The sequence below is a fragment of the Apis cerana genome, linkage group LG1 (genome assembly GCF_029169275.1).
Source record: "Apis cerana isolate GH-2021 linkage group LG1, AcerK_1.0, whole genome shotgun sequence".
Lineage (NCBI taxonomy): Eukaryota > Metazoa > Arthropoda > Insecta > Hymenoptera > Apidae > Apis > Apis cerana.
In genome coordinates this window covers 14064821-14082733 of record NC_083852.1, presented here as the reverse complement: position 1 = coordinate 14082733, position 17913 = coordinate 14064821, and the positions used below count along the sequence as shown (strand labels likewise).

Genomic DNA, 17913 nt, shown 5'->3' with positions numbered 1-17913 from the left:
AAAAGCAAAAACGGAACAAAGATGAAACGCTGCTTGGTTAACTCGAGAGAAGGAAAGCGTATGCACGATTCGAAAGAAAACCTGTTGAACGATTATTACCCTTCTCACCCTCGACTCTCGCCACTTTTTCCCCGAGTGTATTATGACGACGAGGACTATTCTCTTTTCGTGTCGACTTAAGAAGCTCCATCAGGTGTTCGCGTACTCATTCGTACTATGATTTTCTCCTGAAATAGAAATATTGTTTCATTAATAGATCTCTTTATACGTGTATATAATAAAACTATAAAAATATAGTATACAATTGTAATTATACATACGTATAATTATAATATTCGTTTGCGTCTATATTTGTCTGAATATTGTTGAAAAATAATACGTTGTAGAAAATATTCGAATTTCATAGAAAAAAATTAATAGTATTGTAATAATCATTTACAAACGTGATTTCAGGATCGATAAAAAAGAATTTGGATACAACACAATGTAGTAGCATAAAAATAGATAACTCTAGTCAGTCAGTGTTGATATATTGAAATTTTCTATCACATGATATTGATATTTGATCATTCACAATAATATATGAATTATCAGTATTAGAAATCTAAAATCAAATATGGATCTTTTATTTTCAAAAGTATACGTACTAACGAATTAATTTAAATTAATTTATTAAATTTACTGCATGTAATCATAATCATTTCTATTCTAGAGATAATAAAAGAAAATAGCTTGAATACTTTCAATTTGGCGGTCTATGGTGACCACCAGACTCATACATATTCAAGCATAGACGAGAAAACGATAAAATATATAGATTTTTAAATACAATTACAATTTTTGAATACATAGGGGAAAGGATATACTCATCTAGTTTCATATTTCTTTTTATATTATGCTGATTTTATATTAAAAACAAAAATGAGTTTATAGTTTTTCTTCATGATTTAACAGAAAAGTCTGTTCTATTAAATTTCTATTAAAATTCTAAAAATGAATGCATTTTCAATGTTTTTTTAACTTTGATAAATAAGTTTCTTTTTTAAATAATAAATGCAGCATATTACATTTTTTTGCTAAATGTGTAATTATGCATTAATAAAAGAAAGATAGTTTGATTTTATTTGATTTTAACATATAGAATGAAGCAATAATTCTAATTTTGAATATCTTTTGAATAATTTTGTTATTTTAAAAAATATTTTAAAAATTTTTTATATGAAAGACACGAAGAGAGCTATAATAATTTTTTTATAGATGGGTGATTTTTGTGATTTTTATAATGAAAGGAGAATTTAGAACAGTTTATAGAAGATTTTCAAATATTTTAAGACCACATCCATTTTTTTAAATTGATTGCTGTATTTTTTTATTCATAATAATTTCATAATAATGTAAAAAATATTAAAAAAATTCCATGACTTTTATTTCAAAATCATTCCAATAATAAATATAGAATTAAATAACAACGATCTTACATTTATAATAAATGATAATTATCAATGCATTGATTCGCTGAATCACTTAAGCATTTCTTATCATTTTTATACATTTTTATTTCTACGATGAAGTTGAATATTATAAGAAAGAGATATAATGATCGATGTAGCTAAGACTTTCTTTCATTAGTACGAATAGATTCTTCAAATAAACGGTTTATGAAGCTACGTTATTTTGATGATAAATTAATTTCGAAATGAAATTCTCATTTAACGAACAAGTAGATATGCTTCTTGTAAATGGAAAGATTCGACAAAAATTCAGTGAAAGCGGAAGCACTATACATTGAATGTTATCCGGGTCATATCCATCCCTCGCTCTGTATATTTTAACGGATACATGAAAAATTAAAAGATACTGAAACCTTAAAACGATACTAAGAAAGTGTGTCAAAGAAACAAAATCGGTGCACTCGGATTAGTGAACTTTAATCCTCAGATTAATTGTTCATGACAAATTGAATGACGAAAATCTTAGAAAATTAACAGACGTAATGTATTAAGAATTCTTCCCAAACATAAATTTCATCGTTATCACTTGAACAAGAATTACACTCAGGATCAGATTTTTAAAATCGTGCTACTTCCTGTCCAATAGATATTGCAACAAATAAATAGAAATAATGATTTTTTATATACAATATTATTTATCGATAAGGCAATTTTTATTAACAATAACAACAAATAAATTTGCGTTAGTGATCACACAATTAAGAGAAATATATTATTAAGAGTGATAGTTTATAAAATGTCATTATAGGCGAAATAATCTGATTTAATTATAAATAAAAAACTCATTACCACAAAATACGAAAAATTTATACGAACTTACTATAGAATGTATAACGGGTGTTCAAAGGATAATATGATATCAACACGATGATTGCTCACTATATTATATACATATAAAAAGCAGCTCTCAATAGCATCTTGCCAAATCGATAGAACGTAATGGGTTAGTATTATGGTCACCTCGTTCACCAGATATCACGTCGTTTGATTTTTTTTCTTTGAAAAAATATTGTATATCAAAAAAAAAATAACAATGTTATATAACAACAAAAGATACGAGAAAAAAATTTATTGCAGCAATTAATCAAGAAATGATAATAAATACCCAAACTTCGACATTGATTCAAATAGACACCATTTCGATTATTTATTTAGAAGATAAGATGTATTATTTAATTTGTATATATTATTGGAATGAAAACTTAAAATTTATTGAATTTATTGAATTTTAATAAATATTAAATTAATATCCAATAGAATATTATGTTGCAATATTTTATTGAATATTTTCTTCATACGAATAAAGAAAATATAACAAACAATTTAAAAAAAAATAAAAGTAATATTGAAATATTCGAAAATTCTTTACTTATAAAAAAATTATTACAATTGCATCATGGTTTCTATATATAATTTCATATAATTTTCGTAGAAGAAACTTTTCAATATCTTTAAAAATGACAAATATATTCAAAATGATTAGAATTTGTCCTATTCTGTGTATCAAAAACATTATCTTAAATAATATTTTTTTATAATTAATTTTTAATTTGTTATAATTTTTGAAAATATTTAAAAAAAAAGATCGCTACTATTGAATTTCATTATACGTGCGCATCTTGGACAGCATTATATCAATATATGATCGCTGTTTATCTATTGTTTCTACAAATAGTGGTATCAATTGTTAAGATGAATAACCTATGAATTAAAAAAAACCTATTTTCTCGTGTATTTTGATGAGTTTGAAGTATCTCGACTATAAAGTTGAACATTCCATAAATTTCTTTAGATCCGTGGAATTCAACTATAAAATACAAAACAATGACCAAAATTACAACGAGCATAATGCTAATATTACTGTCATTGTAATTTCGGAAATTTATTTCATATTTTATTTTCACATTCTGCAGGTCCGAAGATTCCATGGAGTATTCAAGTTCTTCACGAATAGATGTTAAGTATGACGATATTAACTGATTTATACATTTTATATATTTTGATTATTTTACCAGTTGCTGTGATATGTTTATTTTATATAAACAATTGATAAGTGATAGTGAGATGTTGATATGTTATTACAGATATATATCTATAGACAAAATTCTATGATTAATTGCAATTTTTTTTATAAATATTTCGAAAATTATAAGAAACTATTGATTAAGTTATAAGAAAAAATTATTTAGGATGATAATCTCAATAACATACATCAAAATCATGATCGTTTTCTATAATATTATATATATAATGCATGATTATCTTAAATGTTTTTTTTTAAATACAAAAATTACTGAGGAATTAACTTACCAGCAAGCTATAATCTTTTCCTCTAATTTAATGCTCTATTGGCCTTTGATATAATGAATATGGAAGTGAAATGATAATGATATTACTCCGAGCTTCTCTGTAATCAATTTAGGGATTAATATGATTTGTAAAGAATAGAATGGATGGATATAGATGAATATTTTGTAATGTATTTTTCTTGTTAATAAAAAGACAGATGATAAATCATAAAAAAACTTTGAAAAAATATAGGAATCTTAATTTAGTCTTATATAGAATCAGAATCAGTCTTTATATTATAAGAAAAATTATTTTATTTATAATATAATAGATTTTCTAAAAATATAAGTAAGTAATTTTATTCTAAATAATATAAATAAGATCAGATCCCTTAAAAAATATATATTAACAATATAATAAAAATATTATTTTTTATTTTCTTTTATATCAAAATAAAGAAAATTATTTTAACTTATATTTATATAAATTTATCATAGTTAATTTAATAAACAATAATCATATATAAATATTTTATCGTTCTTCTCGATATTTGTGCAAATTTTACGAGTCTCTTTGTGATTGATCAATTATTCGGTTTTGCTTCTCATGAAATATTTACCAATTTAAGAAAAGATAAAAAAAATTCATTAATTTATCATAATAAATTTTTAAATTTAAATGATAAAAAAAAATCAATTTATTAAGACAACATCGAAACTCTTTAATTTGAAATTTTCCATCTTTTCTAAATAAAAAAACTGTCAAGATATTCTCTTTAATTTCAAATTATCAAGACATGCATTCGAAAATAACACAATACATTGCTTATATCTTATCTTATATCAGTCTTATCTTTACAGAAACAACGATATTTGATGCGACTCATGTATCTGATTTTTCTTCTATTTTATTATTTTATTTTTTCTTTTGTCCACATTTTTCTACGTAATATCGCGAGAAACGTTGTTTCCATTTCTCCTGAGAGAGAAAAACAATGCCTTCGAATAGTTTGGTACATAATAGAAGTGCAAGTTTATAATTGTACCAATGAACCGACATTCCGGGCGAGAGAGACCAGCGCGCCGTTTACAACTTCTCCATGATGCGATGCGCAAACCGTTGGAGAACCAACCGAATGCTCGAGGAAACGCCATCCGCCAAATATTTACTGAAACGGACAAACGAACAATTTACATACCTGCTCCGCAGACTTCTCGAAAATCCTCCTCGAGACGATATCGCTTCGCTCGCCACCAGCCCTTCCTCCTCGTTGATAATCGCGTATTTGCACGTTCCTCGCGAAGGAACGTCCAATGGTTGGCGAGAATCGAATGCATCGCGATACGATTCGAAATCTTATCGCATTGCGATTACTCTCTCTTTCGCGTTGCACCGGTTGTTCGCTACGCGAATCTTGGAAACGTTTCACGTTTCTCTATGCTCGACTCGTGTCAAGGATTCGTGACAGGTTTCCGGCTTCGTGGCATCTTATCTTGTGGCTTATTAGAGAAAACGACGTCGCGTCTTTCCACGATGAATACCAAACATCAAACAGGCTGTATTCTCGCGAACACAATAGCAATAGGTAGATCCTATACTCCGCGATTTAGGATAAATCTGGATTTTTTTTTTTTTGTATTTCTCAAAACTAATAATGTCTATATATATTTTTTGTATATAAAAGTTTAATTCGTTAAAATTCGTTATAGAAATTGTTACATATAATGTGCGTATTACACTTTAATTTTGAGAATATTATTATTATAAGATGAAAGCATTGAGTATAATGCATATACAGAGGTCATGATATATAGTATAGTAATTCTATGATCTCGAAAAATAATTCGGAGGAAAAGAATAACATTTTTTCATATAAGACTTAGTTTTTAAGAAAAGTAAGTTTTCTAAAAAATTTTTAAATACAAAAGTACAAAATAAACTAATCGATTAGATTAGATTAGATTCGAATAAACTATTAATAGGAAATAATTCGTTGTGAAAAGAAAATAGAATATATATGTATATAATAAAAAAAATATAGAATAAATTATATACAATTTTCTTCGTGAAAAATTATTTTTTGAAAAAATAAATTTGAGAATTCTTCATTTACATACAATTTTACGACAATTTCTTGATCATAAATATTCAATTTCGATTTTTTCAAAAAGTAAGAATGTAAGCGACAAAATTTTATTGTATATTTTTTATTTATTTCCATATATAGAGCCATATATATTATCACTATCAATATAAATTTGTATCCAATAAAGAATTAATTAATGTCACTTATATTTGAAAATTTTCAAATTTGATTTGTTTGAAAACGAAATAAAAAAAAATAAAAAACTGTGTCTCTTTCTTATTTTTACAGAATCAGTAACTGATTGCTTGTATCATAATTTCAAAAACATTCATATTTTTTTAATAAATATTAATGTTAATGGTATATAATTCTTCTTTTTTTCATTTTCTTAAAACCATTACTTTATAATGGTAAAAGATGGAAATTTAAATATATAAAATATTCAGATTTTGATAGCTCTCTATCCTCCTATTACAAAAAAATATTATAGATAAAATTATATTCATAAGATGAAAGAATATTGAAACTTTAAAGAGTTTGTGTCACGAAGAAGTAATATTGCCTGAATAGCTTTTCAAATGAGCTATTAAATAAAAAGATAATATATATTTTTCGTAAGGAAAAAGATTTACATTTTTATAATATATTTACATATATTTTTAACATATTTTTATAATACATTATAATATACATATATCTTATTTTTTAAGCACATCACGTATAATATTATACGTATAATATGTTCGTATAATATTATGAACAAATTTTTATTAAAATTTGAATTTTTAAATTAAGTGAATTTTTCTATAAGATATTTCAAATATATTTTTTTTAATAATATGCTATATATTCTTTAATATTTTATTAAATTACTTTAATAAATTACTTTAATAAATTACTAAATAAAAATTGCTTTTTAAGCTATTTTCTAAGAATAATAATATAATTTATAATTTTATATACATATATCTGGAAAATGGATGTGACAAAATAATAAAACATAATGAAGAAAAATGATAGCGTTTTATTTTTTATTATTTTAATAGCGTACATTTTCTCTCTTTTCCATTTATAATAAATTTTACTTTTTTTTATAATAATTTTTTTATAATTATATTTTTGTATAATTTTTTGAAAATTTTTTTGAAATGGAATTCTAGCTGTTCTCAATAATGATTTTAACTTTTATTGATAATTAAATTGCTTTTTATTTTTATATTTATGATAATTAATTTAACAGACATTAATAATATTTAAATATACGATTTTATCAATTATATATTATATTATAACTTTATAATGATGCATATTTAATAATTAATTTTCTATAATTTTAACGATATTATATAACTTTTTTTCTGCTTCATATTTCATTTATGAATTTTATATGATTTATATTTATTATTTTTCTATTTATCAAATATTTATCTATTCTTTATATTCATTTCTCTTCAATTCAAACATTCTTTTTATTCTATAATTAGTTTGATACAAAGAATTTTTTTTAAAATAAAAATTGTATAATCAAACATCATAGATCTATTAAATGACGATCTTTTATCATTCAAAATATTTCCTACTCTTTTTTCACCATATAGGATGTCTCTAATTTATCTGGAACCATCCAAATATCTGGAAAAATATGAATGATGTGAAAAAATGTTTCGGTTAAAATTTATTAATATAAAAAGATACGTTATACAATATTAGTAGTTTTTCTGTAAATTAATGTATAAAAGTCAATTTTATATTATAATTCGTTATTTTTTACAAAAAAAAGTATCAAACTATTTATATTGAAAAATTTAAAAAATATATTTTGAAGTTTGTGAAATTTAATATAAATTTATATTAGAAAGAACAGTAAAGTATCGTTTCGCGTGTTCCTTTTTTCTTTTTATATAATAACTTTTTACGAACTTTAAGTTATAATATTTTCTAAACTAATGATTTTTCGATGTAAATTTAATATTTTTCTGTAGACAAAAAAAATCATATCGATTAATATTCGATTAATAAAAATTATATAGTTCTATTTAAAGAATTATTTAAAAAAGATATATTATAAATAATTAAGATATATTTAAGATATAAAACATATTTGTAAAGATATATTTCATATTAATTTCACATTAATAATATACCTTTTTCTATCATATAATTTTTATTTGAAATTTTATTTTAAATTTTTTCATATTATTCATATTTTTCAATATTTGTACGATTCAAAATAAATTGAATATATTATATATTATAAGATGAATATTATTACATATTATATATTATAGATTATTAGACATACTATATATTATTATTGTATGTTTTTTTTAATTATTTTTAAATTTTTTTAAATTCTTTAAATTTTTTCAAATTTTTTAAATTTCCTTCTTTCAATTTCGTTTTTAGATTTCTAAAAATATTCTGTACGTTTCATATATACCAATATCGAATTTAATGCAACTTTTAAAATTGCATGTATTCTGTGATGACTGTGGATGAACTTTCATGTTAACTGTCAAAATTATTTAATAACAATCCTGGCAGAAAATATTCGATCATCTTTTAAAATTTATAGATTTCTATATTTTTTAATATTTGTCGCTTGTTTCTATATCAATCGATGAAATTTTCAACACATATATAATTGATATAAATCTTTAAAATATATTGTTTTTTATTATAGACTTAAATAAAGTATACTAAAAACGATCAATACTATTTTTTTCATTCTAATTGAATTTTTTTTTATTTTCTTTTATATATTATTTATTTTTCTGACTTCTCAAATGATTTGATTCAATTTTGAAATAGTTATTATCAGAAATTGTAAATTTCTAAACATTTCAAAATATTTCATATCCATTAATTTTGACATTTTAGAAAAAAATTTTAGAAAATTTGTATTTTATTTTTCATTTAAAATAATTTTTATTTCAATTGTATTATTATTATTAATTAATTCTTTCAACGTATATCAATTTTTATTATTTATTAATATTCGCAACATCGTGAAAAATTTTTCACAATTCACACGAAATCGATTTAAAATTTTGGTTAATTCAAAATTGTCAATGCAAGATTACTTATTAATATCAACAAAAATTAATTTATGCAAATATAATACAAAGCTTTTTCGCTTCAGTAAATTTTCGATATCTCTTCCTTTTTTTGCAACACAAATGGCACATCTGCGAATCATACATTTTCGAATATTCCTTCCAAATCTCGTATAATGTGACATACTTTGCACGACGATAGGAGAAATAACTCAACCATACTGAATACTAAATACTCGATATTGAAAATTTGTATTATATTTGCGTCTACGATATAATCTTTTTAATTAATATCAGTTTTTGGCATCGATTTTGAAAAATCATTATTTTCATTGCATGAAAAATCTGAAAAACAGTTTGTGTAATCATTTTCTCAGATGTGTTGCAATATTGAGTTACAGTCTCAATATACGTATAAATAGCGCAACTAAATTTCCCAAATTCTTGGGAAAATGAAAAATTATAAGCGATGTTTCTAAATACGACACAAGCTTCCGCATTCCGCGAATTGGATGGTTCCGGATTTCCTTTGGCCAATTGCCATCTTAGATACTAAACCGTTCTCGACGTCCAATCTTGTGAGAATCTTGTCTTTCGATGTATTATTTATACGAGATCGTATTTCAACTCGAATTAATCCATATTGCACGATAGACCAAATCTTATAAAAATTGTTACCACAATTTAATGTTTAATGTTAAATATAAAATAAGATAATGTTTTTATATTTATGGATATGTAGCGTATTAATAAATAATTAATTTTCGAATAAAAGCTAAAATAAAAGCTATATAAAAATATCGGTTAAAGCTTTTTTAAAACGTTGAACATCAACATCTATCATAGATGAAGATGTGTCAGAACTAAATTCTTTCAATTAATTAAAATAAAATTAATATCGTTCATTAAAAAAAATTTTATCAACATAAATGATTAAATGTGTAATTATAGATAACATAATTATAATATAATTAAAATAAAAAATTAAAATAAGGATTATATTATATTATTAAGTTACAATTAAATATATTTATTGGAACATATCTACTTTATAAAATTATATGTATATTAGAATTTATATATAATAATTAAAATATTTAAAGTAGAAATAAAGCTAATCTTTGTAATCTTTTCAATCGTATTATATTATTTTTTTAATAAAATTTTTTTATATTTTTCTTTCTAATATTTTTTTTTATAATATATTTTAATTTATTTTTTTAAAAGAGATATATTCAGTAAAATAAATAAAATAAAATTTGTTATAATTTTTATATTTTTTGAGGTGTATGTAATATATAGATTATGTAATATAAAAATATATAATAAATATTAACTTTTTAATCAAATATTAGATTTATCGATATTTTTAGCGATATTTTTCGAGAAACATATCATCAACATATCGTCGAAAGTAATTAAATGTTCCGTGAAATCATAATAATTATATGATCGAAACAATAAACTTGGTTATTGATAAAGATATGATTTTATTGATAACATATTATTTATATATAGTGTATTATAAACTTGAAATTATAAAAATTTTATTATTAATCTCACATGGACAGATATATAAAATTTGCATTTATTAAATTACAAGCAATTTAAGTTTTCATTAGATAAAACGAGACGAAAACGAAACAATGCAGTGAATAGAGCTATTATCTCATTCTATGTTTTTTATTTTAATAATAAGAGTAAAAACTTAGCAAACAAGTAAAAAATTTAATAAACTTTAATTCTTTTTTTTTTAATTTAATAAATAATCCTTAAGCAAAATTTATATATACCAACTTTTATAGTCGTTTTAGTTTCTAGAATCGATCTTTTAAAAATGTCTTGTGAATATATTAATATCCCATATATATATTAAATCTGTTTGAATATATTTGGAACGTGTAAAAAGGATTAAATAAATGATGGAAATGATATTTTCATTACGAAAAAATATTTAAATAGATTCTCGTTGAATAATTCAAGATATTAATAAGTGATATTAATAAGTGATTAATATTAATATTAATACTGCAATACTAATAAAAAAATTATAATAAATAAATCTATTGGATATGCATTAATATACCACATCTTTAATAAATGTTTATAACGAATATCAGAAAGGGAAATTTCAAATTTCATTCATATTTCTTATGAAAATATAAAAATAAAAAAAACAGTATATATTGAATTGAAATTTTGTACATAAAATAAGATTTCATAATCTGAAATGAAATAAATAGTATAGATACTTATATTTCTGTGTATCTTTTTTGTAATAATCTTTCAAAGATCAAAGTTACAATCTTCAAATATCAACTAAAACAAATTATATTTTTCAAATGGAAATAGAAAAGAGAGATAGAAGAGAGATAGAGAAAAATATTGTAAAATGTTAAGATTATATGATATTCAATGATATATAACATGAATATAATTTTATGCAATTTTAATGTATTTGTTTTAATATAACCGAAAAATGTAATACTTTTTTTAAATTCTATAATTTAGTGTTAATTTAGAAGTTAATATAATTAAAATTTTGCTAAATTATTTATATTTTCAGATATTATAGCTTATATTATATGCTTTAACGTGTTACAATATTTGTAAATATGAATTGACTATTAATATCAATTAGTACTAAATATTAAAATAATGTTAAAATTTATAATGTTTATAAATATGAATCGATTATTAATGTCAACTAACACTAAATATTACAAAACAAGACTGTGACGAATGGAAATGATTCACTGCAATTACAGATTTGTTATAATATAAATAACATATGATATGATAAATACGTTCAAATAATTTAGTAAACTTTTAACTATAATAATTTCTGAATCAATAGATTTAAGATAAAAGTGTGTCAATACTTTTTAGAAATTAAAAAATTGTATCAAAAAAAAAAAAAGTACAACTGCATTTTCAATAAACTGAGTAAAAATTATATTTAAATTATATATATTTATTGAATATAAATTTTGATTATATAACTCATTTCCATGATACATCCTGTAAGTAAATGTATGATAAAAATCAGATTTTGTTCTAGACTTCCTGCTATTCGTTAAAATGAATACAATATTTTCACGATTGATTTCTCCTTTTTCTCGAATACGGAAACGAATGGAATCGTATCGTCGCATCGCGAAATCGAATTTTGCAAATAGAAAGCAAAAGGATGAAATTATTTTCCGTCATGTCGTTGGTAAATAAGAACGAGGAACGAGTGATTTAGATGTCACGTCGATTCGAATATATATATATAGTGGATTTAGACACGATCTCTTCCTTTTCTGTTGATGGTAAAGTTTTAAATCGAAGAAAATATTTGCTCGATAAGATGGGGTGCGCTCGAATCGTGGACGTCGTGGAATCGTGGTCGTTGATCGAGAGTCCGAGTTGGAATATTTTGCGAATGTCGTACGGCTGGCAAGAGTTGGCAGCCGCTTTCTAACCGTTCTGGCGAACCTTTTACGCCAAGGTCATACATCGAACATAAAAGAGCCGAAGGAAAGGCCATTGATCAAATATTTTCTCAAGACCCGCATTGCAGGAACTCGCAGATTTCGACATTTGCATACATTATAATAGGCAAACACTGACTAGCCCGCGTTTGTTTCCGACCGTTTGCAATTAGCAAACACCATCTTTCGTACTTCCCTCTCGCCAAGAAGCTCTCGTCGATTCCATTCGATTCTTTCGATTTTTTTTCTTTCATCCCGTTCCTTCTTCCGCGACAAAATTACGAAAACTCGTGTACGAGGCAGCTGGCTCGAGAAGAATAAATCGCCAATTTCTTGCATATCGGGATCACGCGGAAAAGAACGAAACGATCAATTTTTCGAGTGACATTAAAACGAAAGAGGAAGGAAAAAGAGGAAGAGTTTCCCGTTGGCATTTCTGAAGCAACGAATTTATTCTCCATAGTTGAAAGTTCTTTCGTGGTTGCTCTTCCGCAAGATCTCGTAAAGAAAGGGTGGTTATTATCCCGGCGACACGGGAGTACGGTACGCATTTGCGAGCCCTCTCCCCGATGATTGCTCACAATACCTGCACAGTTGCTCTTTAAGATGGAGCAAAGAACCATGACGGTGTGCCAACAAAAGATTTTCTACCAGTTCCCGACGCGCCAACTTCTACATCGTCTTTCCTTTTACCGGTGCACTCTTCCTCCTCCATTTTCGAAAGAACGGCTTCGAGTCATGGATTTACGTCACCGATAAATCACCGGAGAATATTCCAAAGGACCTTTCCCCACCCGTATCTGCGAATGGCTTTTCTTCCCTTTCTCTTCTTTCATTCTTCCTTCCTTCCTTCTTCTCCTATCTCCCCTTTCATCCTCCCTTGTTTTCACCAGCAACGCGATTTTTCCAACACCAGCAGGTAGCTCGTTAATCGCATCGCGACAAGTTCTTTGAGAGGGGATGTTTCCATGCGAAACATGGAAACACGGGAGTGAACACAGGTCAGAGGTGGAAAGGGAAAAGTAATTGTTTTAGCATCAGTGTATGCTTTCGAGTAAACAACGTGTTGGGAACGAAAGGAACGAGCTTTGCGCGAGCTTTTCAACCCGTATCTCCCGATCATCCCACGCTCTTGGCCGCCAGAGAGAGAGAGAGAGGTTATTCTGAGAGCAGAGCGATCATTTCATTACTCGAAAGTCCGGTGAAAATTTATCCTCGCTTAAGGGCTTAAAAGACCATAGCAGCACGCGCGTGTCTACGCCTCGCGTATGTACGCGAAACCTCGAGTCCTTGCTTCGCCTTGATTCGCCTTGCCAGCCCGTCCGCTCCAGTAATTACATCCGTTTTAATTACGTCTGTTTCACGGGGCCGCAAGCACCATTCCGACCCCGACGAAAAACCACCGACTCGAAAAGGATCGGGGTTCTAACGGCGGTAAGTCGCGCGATCATGCGCTCTGCTTTCGAACGGTCACTCGAGGAGCGCGTGTTTATGTTAACCTGTGTCCTTAAACTCGTTCGCGACAGAATTAAATTTGTTAGAAATCGTTTGTTCGCGAACTGTTCGTGGTACAAAGTTAAAAAAGGATGTGCGCTCGTTTACGAATACATTTTCATGAATTCGTTTTGTTCGTTCATAAAAATTTTCGCAAATACTTGATATTTATTAATAAGATTCTCCTTATTGGTAAGATTTTTCTGAGCGACATGGAAACATAATACATAGGTTGAAATCATTTATAAGATTCTTCGTCCGCGATTTTCGTCTATTCGTGAATTATTTTGTATCTTTTTTCTTGATTTTTCAAGATCAGTAAGCGCAATAATGGTAACTAACGATTCCTCTCAAGAAAGTGAAAAAACTAATAAATTGATCTTTTTAGTGTTGTTATACTCGTAGTGAAAAATGTTTCATATAAAAATTGAATAATATTAAGAAATACATATTATAGTCTTATTAATTCTTTCATAAGTAGATCACGTACAAATCACATGAAAATTATTTGTTTTTTTAAATAAAATTATATATTTTACATAAAAAATATTAATCCATTTACGCCTAAAAATTAAAGAAAGCATGAAGAGATAAGTATCGCGTTTTTCTTGTTTCTTTCATATTTCTTTTCGTATTCCTTTTATGCAAATTTTATAAAATTCAAATTTAAATTTTTGCTAAATTAATAATTTTTATATGGATAATATTTTTAATAATTTTTATATGGATAATATTTTTTTCTAGAAAATAAATGAAGCTGCATTGATCAATGTATTAAAAAAATATTAATTATAAAATATAATTATATATCTATATATAATTCCATTTAAAAAACAAAATCATGTAATCTTTATCCATTCGTGAAAGAATTGGTAACATCATAATATGCTCATCATAATATCATAACAACACATTTTTCAGTGCAAATAATAATATTGAGAGAATCAAAATATCAAAATTGCGGATAATATACTATGTACATGTATATATATTTATTTATTATAAATATAATTATATAATATAGATATAATTTATAAGACCGATGTAAAAAATCATGGAGATAATTTTTTAAAAATCAATTTTTAAGAATTATAAATATTAAATATAAAAAAAATAATGAAACAAAATATTGATTTAAAAAAAAATTAGAATTATTTGTTGTAATTTTTTTAAAATTTATTGTTTCAAAGTTATTATAATATGCTGTTAATACATAGTTAGATCATAAAATTAATACGAATGATGTCGGAAATAGTATTGACAAATTTGTGATTAAATAAAAAACTTATAAATTTAAAACAGAATACAATTTTAAATATGGTATATCGAATTTGACATCAGTCAATGTCGTTTTACTTATAATCTCATTATATATATATATTATATTAATAACATATAGATTCTTTTATTAATTGAATTTATAAAAATCATTTTAATAAACTAATCTATAGTAAATAGCGAAAAAATAATTTGAAATTTGCATTAAATTTTTAATATGGTCAATTTTTATATCTTATTTGATGTATATAATAAAATTTCATTTAATATTGAAAATGGCATTTATTTATTAATGTTGTAATAAAATAATTTGCAATTTATGGATTTTAGATTTTATATTTCTTTAGATTCATTGCATACGTTAAGCGCTTGTGCTAAAAATATTTGATCGTTCAAAATATAGATAAAATAGATTCATAATTTAATTAAATTTAATTTAATTGAAAGAAAAAATTTACTTAAAATATATTGACAAGTTCAAAAAATATAACATTTCCTTATTAAATTTCCTTATTAAACTGAAAATGAGAATCGAATGGATCAATAATGCTTATTATTATTATATAAATAATATATAATTAAATTTAAATATATTATATATACTTTATTTTATTAATAATTTATTTTATTAATAATTTATTTTATTAATAATTTATTTTATTAATAATTTATAAAACAATAAGTATAACAAGATTCTATACAATGTAAATTAAAAATTGCACTATTCTTGTATTAAAATTTGAAAATTAAAAATATAAAAATTAAATTCTTTTTAATAATACAAGAAAACATATTATATTATATTATACATAAAGAATAAAATTCTGAAATTGAAAAAAATTCAATCAATAAAGAAATCAAAAGATGATATTAATAGAATTTAATCATAAGCAAAATCCTAATAATGATTAATCTAGCGTTCTTTACTTTGAGTCAAAGATATCGAACTACCAGCTTAACTGTACTTCCTTTTTTTTTTCTGTTCCGCGGAGTCGCAGGAGAATAGCTCCTTCCATATCTCTAAAGAAATTCTCCTTCGAGTCGTATGAGTTCCACACTCGTTAAGTTCTACATCATCATCAAATTTCATAATACTCTTTTAATCGTTTCCTCGCTTACAATTATATTTCATGTATTTTAGATTACACGTAGTAGCGGCTAGTCTGTTTATGATAGGAGAATGGGTGTCCTCGAGGCAAAAGAAAATTATCTCGGAGGGAAAAAAAGTTCAACAGATTTGCCTTAAATTATGCAATACATGTAATGCAATAATTAAATATATTAAAATAATATGATGAAAAAAATTTTACGATCATATTATTTTAAAATAAAATATATTATTTTCTGTTATAATAATGTAAAAAAAAAAGAAACTATTTAGTTTTAACATTTTACATTTTTACTTTCATATAACATGAAATGGTATAATACGGATGTATGTAGAATCTCTTATATTTCTCGCGTTGTAGGAGATTATATTATAATTTATACTGTGTGTATGTGTAAAATAAGTATTATTTATGTTGACAGAAAGTAAATCATATAAAAGAATTTTAAATGATACAGAGCACAGATTTATTACAAAGTATATTTATAATTTTTTGTAACTTCTTGAAGCTTTTTTGATATAAATTCTATTAATTTATTAATTATTTTGATCATTTTTTACGTCTTTGATAATTTTCTTTGAAACAACTATTTATTTTTCAGTGTTTTGCTTTTATAAATGATTTTTTTATAAACAATTACATAAGTATTTGATTTTATACTAATTATAACAATAAATTAATTTAATTATTTTCTTTGAAAATTTTCTTAATAACTTTATTTTATTTACTTATATTTAAAATGTTTTTTTACAGAATAAATGATTCACAATCATTTTTTCAACTAATTTTATTAAATTTTGGGATAAAATCCTCCTCTTATCAATGTACCTTCTATGTATTATATGTATGTATTGTATACACGAATCATTGACAAATAACTTCATATTAATATCAAACAACTTTTGCGTTTAAATTTGTATCATTTATTAAATAAATTTATTAAATAAAATACTAATTGAAATTATTTTATTTATAAATTTTTTAGCAAATATTTTATGAATATATAATATTTATTAATAAAAAATTTTTTTCTTGTTTGATATTATAAAATTATTTTACTTTTTAACGAAAATTAATGTTTCTTGAAGGAAATATAATTCTGATCTTTTTTTTTTATGATTTTAATATTTCTGTTTATAACATATAATCCTGTCATTTTGTAAATATTTATGGACGTTTTAATTTTAGAAAATTTTCTGCAAAATTATTTTTTATATGCTTCACTAATTTCTTAAATTTGTAGAAATATTAAAATATGATGCAATTTCTTTTGAATATTTGTCGGAGAATTTTCTTTTACAAATTTTTGATATTTTAAAATAATATTGTTTTTTAAAACTGCATACATAACTGAGAAACAATATAAAAAGTATTATAAAATAGAAAAATTTGAAAATTGAAATTTGATAATAAATACAAATCAGAGAAATATTTACATCCTATATTTCAATGAAATTCACTTTACTTGAAAATTCTGATGTTATTAAAGATTTATATATATATAAAGCATAATGGGTTATACAAGAATCTTTCTGCCAACAGAAAATTTCTTTGAAGGAATAAAATTAATTTCCAAAAGTATTAATATTTTTTTTGAATTTTGGAAACAATTTT

General features: G+C 24.0%; 1 protein-coding gene and 1 long non-coding RNA gene across 3 annotated transcripts in view; one reads left to right on the top strand and one right to left on the bottom strand.

Annotated features, from left to right (window-relative positions):
• The window catches only part of LOC133666142 (uncharacterized), a 171464-nt gene extending 166254 nt beyond the window's left edge, over window positions 1-5210 (bottom strand). Inside the window, exons 1-2 of one of the 2 annotated variants that reach the window (XR_009829865.1) lie at window positions 4999-5210; window positions 100-227 (exon numbers count right to left, since the gene is read on the bottom strand). This is a non-coding gene — a long non-coding RNA (uncharacterized LOC133666142). The remainder of the gene's footprint in view (window positions 1-99; window positions 228-4998) is intronic. The other variant, XR_009829866.1, reaches the window with a different exon arrangement.
• Window positions 1-17913, top strand: part of LOC108003597 (cysteine-rich motor neuron 1 protein) — a 262593-nt gene that overhangs the window by 166253 nt on the left and 78427 nt on the right. The gene's annotated exons all lie outside the window — the stretch shown is intronic.